Here is a 10530-nt window from a genome sequence, read left to right on the forward strand (position 1 = left end):
CAGGGCCGGATTAACCTATAGGCACACTAGGCACGTGCCTAGGGCCTACGAAATTCAGGGGCCTACGAAAAACTTGGGAGAAAAAAATTTGTTGACGAAAATAATTTAGCTTTAAAAACAACAAGTGTATTTTGCACAAAATTATGAAGATACAAATAAAAGTATAATATTTTTCGGTAATAAATTATTTTGCAGAATCTTGTGATCTAATATATTGCTTTTTTGCGATTTTTGGATTCAACGAAATCTTGTATTATGCAGTCGAATTCCAAATCGATACCAACCGCAATACCGGCAGTATGTTGGTATTGCAGATAAAGTTCGATAAACAAATTTGTAAATTAAAATCCATATTAATAAAAATGTAAAAAAAATATGCAAGAAAATTTTAGCATATATTTTAAAAAGAGGGGAGGAGTGGGGGAAGGAGGGGAGGGCCCAAAAACGACTATGACTAGGGCAGGGCCTGATTACCGAAAAGGCACAGGAAGCAAGTGCTTTCCCTGTAAAATTCTAGGGGGGCCCCCAAATGACTGAAATTAAGGGCCCAATTTCTTATTTTTTGCAAAAGCAGAAAATAATAATTAAGGAAGTAAGAAAAAAATTGGCGTTAAAAAAAGAGACTAATCTTGCAAAGAACCTTTCGTATAACAACAAGAAATTTTATAATTTAATTTAGTGAAATATTTAAATTTTTTTAACATATGTGCTAGCTACTCCCTCATGTTTTTGTTACTATAAAGCACGTAAAGAAGGGCCCAACATGATTGCATAAGATCTCTGTATTCCTTTCCAAGTTTCTTATAGTTTTCACATGGTTCTTGTCTCTTTAAAATGTATTGCTTATGGGCGAAAAATATCAAAAGTTTCTTTTGCTCAAGCTGGGGGGGGGGCAAAATCCAATTATGCTTCCCCTATTTTCAGAGGTTAATCGGGCCCTGGACTAGGGCCTACGAAAGGTATAATCCGGCTCTGGAGGAAGTGAATTGTACCTGAGATGTACAATTAATTTGACTAATTTCTTACTTGAAGTATATTTTTAACATTCTTTTTCTCTAGTATTTTATTTATTTATTTTATATACATGTTAAAATTTTATCAATCCATTATATTGATGATTACATGAGCAATATGCTCATAATTAATTCTCTACTTACATTTTTAGAATACAAGAACCACAAGATTACACCTCAAGGATCCTACACTCCATGATGAAGAGGTAAAGGGCCACTCCAGAATCAGGCACCCCGACCAACCGACAGGACTAGGACTAGGAGCTAGTGAAGAGATTTTACTTTCTCAAACGTGCACAAAGCGGAGCTTGTTACGTAATAAAACCGGTTGAACCTTGTCGCGCTGATTAACGTGTTTCATCAATTGAATAATAAGATAATAGAATGAATTAAAATTTTGTACATTTTATTTACAAAGATACTAATTAGATGATATTTTAGAGACACAGACATTAAAAAGTAAGATTTTGAAAGATATAATTACTATAATTAAAAGTGAATTTTGCTTTAAGTGAGATGTCACAGTTCTGCCTCTCCATTAGCCTGTGGTTGATAGGTAATTGTTCGTGATGCTTGAATTCCAAACATTTTTGATAAAGAGTTTGGAATCGGCTCTTATGATCAAGTGACTGTTTTAGGTACTCCTGGACATTTAACAACTATATAAAGCTTGGGCAATTACACTCGATAACAAAAAAACCGACGCACCAGAAGCAATCATGCGATTGCTTCTTGGTGCCAGATTACAGTGGTGCATGGCTCGATCAGGCTGGAATGATGCCGACTGGGGTCGTATAGTCTTTAGCGACGAATCCCGCTTCCAACTGTGTCCTGACGATCATCGAAGACGTGTTTGGAGACGCACAGGGCAGAGGGGGGGGGAGATCCTGGCTTCACTATTGCACGCCACACCGGGCCTCAACAAAACATTATGGTCTAGGATGCCATTTCCTTTGACAGCCGGACCCCTTTGGTCGTCATTAGAGGTACACTTACTGCACAGCGGTACGTCGACGACATCCTAAGACCTGTTTTGCTACCGTTCCTTTTGCAGCGCCCTGGGCTGGTTTTAAGCAGGACAATGCCAGACCACATACGGTATGTGTTGCTATGAACTGTCTGCAAGCTTGTCAAAGTCTTCCTTGGCCTGCCAGATAACCAGATCTCTCTCCCATCGAGCATGTCTGGGATATGATGGGAAGGCGATTGCATCTGGCACGGAATGTTGATGATCTTGTTCGACAATTGGATCGAATTTGGCAGGAAATACCGCAAGAGAACATCCGGGAGCTTTATCGGTCTATGCCACGCCGTGTGGCAGCTTGTATCCAGGCTAGAGGCGGGTCAACACCTTATTGAACTTGTTACCGTAACTCTGCAATATATTATTCAATTATTCTGAAATTTTAATCATTTACTATTCTGTACATTGTCTTCCTATCCACCAATTTTCGTTTCAATCGGACAACTCCTTCTTGGTGCGCCGATTTTTTTGTTATAAAGTGTATTTCCGTTTTCATGCAAACTATTGGAATAGCTTCCGGCTACTGAGAAAAGTGGTCTATGTAGGTTAGACAGCGTGTATAGCTACTCGATGGCGGCATAGAGCCTATCAAATTGATGTTTATATGATTAAAACGTTCGCTAAGAACATTAAATTCATGTAGTGGTCGAACTATGTCTATGACTTTTTCGGTACGTAAAAGCGAATATGATTCGTTAATATGTCACAATAAAGATAAATTGTTTATCCAGGAACTTGAAGTTTTTGAAGTTTTAAGCTGATACTAAATTCCAATAATTCTTTAAATTTAGGGCAATTTGTTTGATTATTAGATATTTCGAAACAATTTAAATCATTTGGTGCATAAAGATTCTGAATACGAGAAAGTGCATCAGCCTCAATATTTTCTGAGCAACTGATGTGGTGTATGTTAGTTGAAAATTAGGCTATAAAATTTAGTTGATTTATTTGTCTTGGAGATAGCGTATTTAATTGTTCAGTAAAAGCATGAACTAGTGATTTGTTATCGATGAAAGTCATAAAATCACTCCTAAGATGCAGCGAAAATATTTAATAACTGTAAAACAAAACGATTTAACGAAACCAAACCAATGGATTTTGCTTCCAAAAATGTGGTACTTTAAGGAAGATACGAGAAATTTCGCTGTTGTTACTTTCTACAGGCATCATTTAAGGCGAAGAAAAGCGCAATGAATAGTTTCATGAAAATCCGAGATCACCAGCTAGTCGAGCTGGTTAAATGTCGCGACAATTTAATAACAAGATAATATAATAAATGAAAACTATATGCATTTTATTTATAAGATAATAATAAGATGAAATTTAAGAAACACAGACATTAAAAAACTAGCTTATTTAAAGGACAATATTATTATCATTGAATCCTAGAGTTCAACATTTTCTGTTTATGTTAACCTTAGTAAGCTCCTCAAAATTTGTTTCGTCACAACCTCTTTCCTTGTTTCTGAAATCACCTGATTTATGAGGCAACCGTAAGCATTCAAACCAAAACAGTTATGAGGCTCTACTAGCGCCACTTACGCTGGGCTTTGGACGGTTCTCCATCTAAACAAAGTAAGTAAAGGCAGCGGTTCACAATGGGGTAACATTTACCTACCACTTATCAAGCGTTAGAGGAAATAAGAATAATGTGGAGCCATCTCTATGTCTTATCGATCTTGTGCACACTATAGTAATTATTTTCTATTCTCCCTCCAGACAAAACTTTTCTGCGCAGAAAACATTCAAAATGCAGTTATGGAGCTGCCATTATGGCACTGGGCTTTAAATTGTTCTCCATCCATACAAAGTAAGTAAAGTTAGCGGTGCACAATGGGGTAACATTGCAGTTATGGCGCTGGACTTTAGACCGTTCTTCATCCATACAAAGTAAGTAAAGGTAGCGGTGCACAATGGGGTAACATTTACCTATCACTTATCAAGCGTTAGAGGAAATAAAAATAATGTGGAGCCACCTCTATGGCTTATCGATCTTGTCCACGCTATAGTAATTATTTTCCATTCTCCCTCCAGATAAAAATTTTCTGCGCAGAAAACATTCAAAATGTAGTTATGGAGCTGCCATTATGGCGCTGCGCTTTAGACGGTTCTCCATCCATACAAAGTAAGTAAAGTTAGCGGTGCACAATGGGGTAACATTGCAGTTATGGCGCTGGGCTTTAAGCGGTTCTTCATCCATACAAAGTAAGTAAAGGTAGCAGTGCACTATGCTATGGGGTAACATTTACCAACCACTTATCAAGCGTTAGAGGAAATAAAAATAATGTGGTGCCGTCTCTATTGCTTATCGATCTTGTTTACGCTATAGTAATTATTTTCCAATCTCCCTCCAGATAAAAATTTTCTGCGCAGAAATCATTCAAAATGTAGTTATGGAGCTGCCATTATGGCGCTGCGCTTTAGACGGTTCTCCATCCATACAAAGTAAGTAAAGTTAGCGGTGCACAATGGGGTAACATTGCAGTTATGGCGCTGGGCTTTAAGCGGTTCTTCATCCATACAAAGTAAGTAAAGGTAGCAGTGCACTATGCTATGGGGTAACATTTACCAACCACTTATCAAGCGTTAGAGGAAATAAAAATAATGTGGTGCCGTCTCTATTGCTTATCGATCTTGTTTACGCTATAGTAATTATTTTCCAATCTCCCTCCAGATAAAAATTTTCTGCGCAGAAATCATTCAAAATGTAGTTATGGAGCTGCCATTATGGCGCTGCGCTTTAGACGGTTCTCCATCCATACAAAGTAAGTAAAGTTAGCGGTGCACAATGGGGTAACATTGCAGTTATGGCGCTGGGCTTTAAGCGGTTCTTCATCCATACAAAGTAAGTAAAGGTAGCAGTGCACTATGCTATGGGGTAACATTTACCAACCACTTATCAAGCGTTAGAGGAAATAAAAATAATGTGGTGCCGTCTCTATTGCTTATCGATCTTGTTTACGCTATAGTAATTATTTTCCAATCTCCCTCCAGATAAAAATTTTCTGCGCAGAAATCATTCAAAATGTAGTTATGGAGCTGCCATTATGGCGCTGCGCTTTAGACGGTTCTCCATCCATACAAAGTAAGTAAAGTTAGCGGTGCACAATGGGGTAACATTGCAGTTATGGCGCTGGGCTTTAAGCGGTTCTTCATCCATACAAAGTAAGTAAAGGTAGCAGTGCACTATGCTATGGGGTAACATTTACCAACCACTTATCAAGCGTTAGAGGAAATAAAAATAATGTGGTGCCGTCTCTATTGCTTATCGATCTTGTTTACGCTATAGTAATTATTTTCCAATCTCCCTCCAGATAAAAATTTTCTGCGCAGAAATCATTCAAAATGTAGTTATGGAGCTGCCATTATGGCGCTGCGCTTTAGACGGTTCTCCATCCATACAAAGTAAGTAAAGTTAGCGGTGCACAATGGGGTAACATTGCAGTTATGGCGCTGGGCTTTAAGCGGTTCTTCATCCATACAAAGTAAGTAAAGGTAGCAGTGCACTATGCTATGGGGTAACATTTACCAACCACTTATCAAGCGTTAGAGGAAATAAAAATAATGTGGTGCCGTCTCTATTGCTTATCGATCTTGTTTACGCTATAGTAATTATTTTCCAATCTCCCTCCAGATAAAAATTTTCTGCGCAGAAATCATTCAAAATGTAGTTATGGAGCTGCCATTATGGCGCTGCGCTTTAGACGGTTCTCCATCCATACAAAGTAAGTAAAGTTAGCGGTGCACAATGGGGTAACATTGCAGTTATGGCGCTGGGCTTTAAGCGGTTCTTCATCCATACAAAGTAAGTAAAGGTAGCAGTGCACTATGCTATGGGGTAACATTTACCAACCACTTANATATATATATATATATACATATTTGTAAAAATAAAGGTAACTGATATTTCTTAGAGATGGTATAATGGGAATGTTTTACTTCATAGGTATTTTATTTTTATTTTTGCATAAGCAATTGTGTTAACCTATCCTTCTTTTTTCATTTAAAAACTTAAAAAAAGAAATTTCATAGTTTTCTGTTCTTTAAAATCAAGTTAATCAATTGGGTCAATTTCTGTTCGTTTCATACGTGAAAGAAAAAAAAATTCCCGTTTTTAAACTTTTGAGTGTTTATTTAAACTAAAATAAATTTAAATAGAAATGAATGCAATACAATGAGGATTATATTTTTAATTTAAAAAGTGTTACAATTATAAGCTAAATAATAGTTAAAATTAAGAGATATAAAAATTAAAATAAATAGAAACGATTCCCTTAACAAGATTGGGTTTTTGCCAAGATTTAACAATTTATAAATTCCAGAATATATTTTTGGAACTAATTCTTCCAATTGTTTCACAATTTGTTATGAATGCCTTTTTATTCTTAATGTTTGTACCTAAATGGCATGACTAGTGTCTAAAGCAAAAAAAAAAAAAAAAAAAAAAAAAAAAAAAAAAAAAAAAAAAAAAANAAAAAAAAAAAAAAAACTGTCTTGGTGTACAGTTGGTCAACCCGATTTTGGTCTCTGAGCTAAGGTATTGTATATGTGTTACTGCTCCCTTGAAAAGTGCAATCAAATTTTTTTTGATTTTTAGTTGAGAACTTGCTAAAAGTTGTAGCAGAAATTATAAAAGGGATTTTAAAAAATGTTTAGATTCTTCTTAATTAGGCGAAAGAAAAAAAATTACTTATAGTTTAAATAATTTAATAAACAAAACAAAGGTAATTTAGTGCAAATTTTAATATTCTAGCAAATAAACTTTGCCTTTTTTGCAATTTAATCCTTATTATTTTTTAAAATCAGGTTTGTAGCTACAAAAAAAAAAAAAAAAAAAAAAAAAAAAAAAAAAAAAAAAAAAAANAAAAAAAAAAAAAAAAAAAAAAAAAATCAGACATCAAATTGGCATGATAGCAATTACTAAAATTCTATTTTAAATTTATTACATATTTTTTAGAGCTTAATATGTTTTAAGAATTATTTTCATGATTAAAAATGGTGCGAATTTTCAAATTCAATGTTTAGAGCAGTTTAATTGTTTTCATTGGTTACTGAGGAAAAAAATAGAATTTAGTTAAACTAATTGCGAGTAAGTTTTAAATGTCGACAGTAAAATGTTCAGTTTATGTATTTCTAAAAAATGGTCTGTGTTTAAAATATTTAGATTAAAAGATATTATATGAGAATTTATTTTAAAATTTACCTAGTACGCCATTAAATGCAACATCTATACTATCCTTTTCTTGTCGGTCTAAATATGAATTGTATCTTCCGTTTGTGGAAAATATTAAGTTTTGATTCAACATGTAAAAGGAATTTTTTTGGATTTTTTTTTAAGGTGAAAATATAAATTTTTATATAAATTTTGTGGTGCTAGTTTGTAGGAAAAATTAAAGCGCTATTTTTAGAAGCATGGCATTTTTTAAAGAAAAAAAAAAAAAAGAGATCCATGCTTGAAATATTTAAACTAAGACGGGATTTAAAGGAAAAAACTTTCAGTTATTTTTTTCAAAAACATTGCTAACAGAGATTTAAATTCCCAATATTCTTTTATGGTAGTTAAGATGGCAGCACCATAAGATAACAAAAGATGATGTTGAAATTGTATATGTATCTAAAGTGATTAAACATATGAAATAAACATAATAATTAAGCACAATGAAAAATTTTAAAATTACTTTTAAGAAAAAATTCTTCTTCATACTTCCTTTTAGATTTTATTTACTTTTATTTTTTTCTCTTCACTATCACATAATTACAGATGATTCGAATATTTTTTACGTGATTCCCTGCAGATGGCAGCACTATAAGACAAAAAACAAACAATTTAGATAGCAGTATAATAGCAAAAGAATTTAAAAATTGTTCCAGTTTATTAATTCAGGATTATCATTCCTTTCTATTTGTTCGTACTTTACTAACATTGTTCTGTTGTCTCCCTGGTAAAAGAACTGAATTACTTCTTGTTGTATTGGAAAATGTTATTATTATTAATAATATTAATAAAACTGCATTATAATTTAGAATATTGCTTTAGACTTTACTTTTGTTCGAATGAATTGCAGGAAATTTCTTTTTAAATGTTAAGAATGTAAGGTTTTAAATTAAACCTCACACAAGCTTCTAATGCTCTATTGAAATTTGATAATAGAAAATTATTAAGAAATTTATATGAATAATTTAAATAAAATGCATAATTTAAATAAGTAACATTTTAAAAACTTAGACACGATTGCAGGGAATTTGAGTAAGTTTTAAGGACTGCACTAGTGGTAATAAAGATAAAAGCCTATGTTAAAACTTACAATATTTTATTTAAACTGTTAAAAAAAAATAGCAACATATTTCCATTTTTGTCTGTTTTAGGCTTCAATATACTATCGAAATTTACTCGTTATTTTAAACTATTTTAATATAATATTCGAGTTCAAATATTGGTTTTTGTCTTTTGCTGTAATCAGCATAAAGTTTTTATTATCTTTAATACAATGTAGATGGCAGCACCATTGAAGAATTTGAATTTTGATGATTTGATATAATTGCAGGGTTATTTCAATTTGCATATAAATTTATTATGATTATAATTTTTCAAAGTGATATTTCTTGGCTCTTGATGTTTTTCTATTATAGTTTCAAAACGAATTTCGTTTCAATAATCGATAAATATTTTAGCTATACAATTATGCGGGTTTGCAAAGGTCGTGAATATTTCTATATACTCAAACAGTTTTCAAAATGAAGTTGCAGTAGTAAAATATTAGCGAATAATGTCATTTTTCTTTTGAATAATATTAAATAAATAATAACAAGAAACTGCAGCGAAAATACGTACGTGATAATAAAATTTCCTCATTGGCTTCGAAAATTATAAAGTCACTGTTTTCATTCATCATTAAATGGAAGAAGTTTTATTTGTACGTTTGAAAACAATGAATTAAATTCAAAATGTGTGCTTAAGAAAATAGACATTTTGAAACTCGTTTTCGAAGGTGCGAGTTTTATTAGAAGGTCTGAAGAAGACTAGGGCCCATCTAGGGCTGTTGTGAAACTGGAGAAGAATGAATTCGGAAACATCATAAAATGAGCTTTTTCGTTGATAAAAAAATAAACTGAAATGTTTAATAAAATGAAATGAATAATCCTAAGAAACTGACGAGTAACGTTATCAATCTTTCTGCTTCATTTTTTTAGTCAATGGAAAAACTTTATAAGCTTTAACTATTAAAGTGGAAATGTACTCCTTCATTTCGCTTTGAAATGTATTCTGTTTTGACTTGCCTCTCCCGGCCACAAGTATGCATTTTTCCGACATGTATTTCATGTAATACGTATTTTGAGAAAAATTGATTTCGTCAAACGCGTATTTCAAGCTATGTTCATATTCTTAAGCGTGCAATTTGACTTATGTCGGAAATAAACAGCTAAGCGATGATTTGGAAAAAAAAGATGTTTAACGAATTTGAAAGGCAGGGGAAAAGTTTATGTTATCACAATTGAATTGCAAATTTCGACAACTATTTTTTATCAGACCTTTGACAGCAGCGTACGTTACATAAGTTTTGTAAGAGACATCAGTAACAGATCATAAATATATTGTACAGAAAATATTAGATATTAAAAGGAAATCGTAAGAAATATTTGCGATTGGAATCAGAACAAAATACACGATGATTTTAAAAAAAATGTTTAATGAATTTGAAAAATAGGGGAGAAAAACTTATGTTATCTCAATCGAATTGCAAACTTCGACAACTATTTTCTATCAGACCTTTGACAGCAGCTTACGTTACATAAGTTTTACAAGAGACATCAGTAACAGATCCAAAATATATTGTACAGAAAATATTAGATATTACAGGGAAATCGTAAGAAATATTTGCGATTGAAATCAGAACAAAATAGACGATGATTTAAATTTTGTTTTTCTTCTTCTTTTTTTTTTAACGAATTTGAAAAATAGGGGTAAAAAACTTATGCTATCACAATCGAATTGCAAATTTCGACTAATATTTTCTAAAAAACCTTTGACAGCAGCTTATGTTACATAAGTTCTGTAAGAGACATCTGTATTATCCAATATATATCGTACAGAAAATATTTGATATTACAAGGAAATCGTAAGAAATATTTGTGATTGAAATCAGAGTGAAAATAGGCGATGATTTAAAAAAAATATATGTTTAACGAATTTGAAAAAATAGAGGGGAACAGCTTATGCTATCACCATCGAATTGCAAATTTCGACAACTATTTTCTATCAGACCTTTGACAGCAGCTTATGTTCCATAAGTTTTGTAAGAGACATCTGTAGCAGATCCAAAATACATCGCACAGAAAATATTACATATTACAAGGAAATCGTAAGAAATATTCGCGATTGGAATCAGAACGACAATTGATGATTTAAATATTTTTTTAAATTTCTTTTTAACGAATTTGAAAAATAGGGGGAAAAAACTTATGCTGTCACAATCGAATTGCAAATTTCGACTA

This window comes from Parasteatoda tepidariorum, chromosome X2 (assembly GCF_043381705.1).
Source record: "Parasteatoda tepidariorum isolate YZ-2023 chromosome X2, CAS_Ptep_4.0, whole genome shotgun sequence".
Classification (NCBI taxonomy): Eukaryota; Metazoa; Arthropoda; class Arachnida; order Araneae; family Theridiidae; genus Parasteatoda; species Parasteatoda tepidariorum.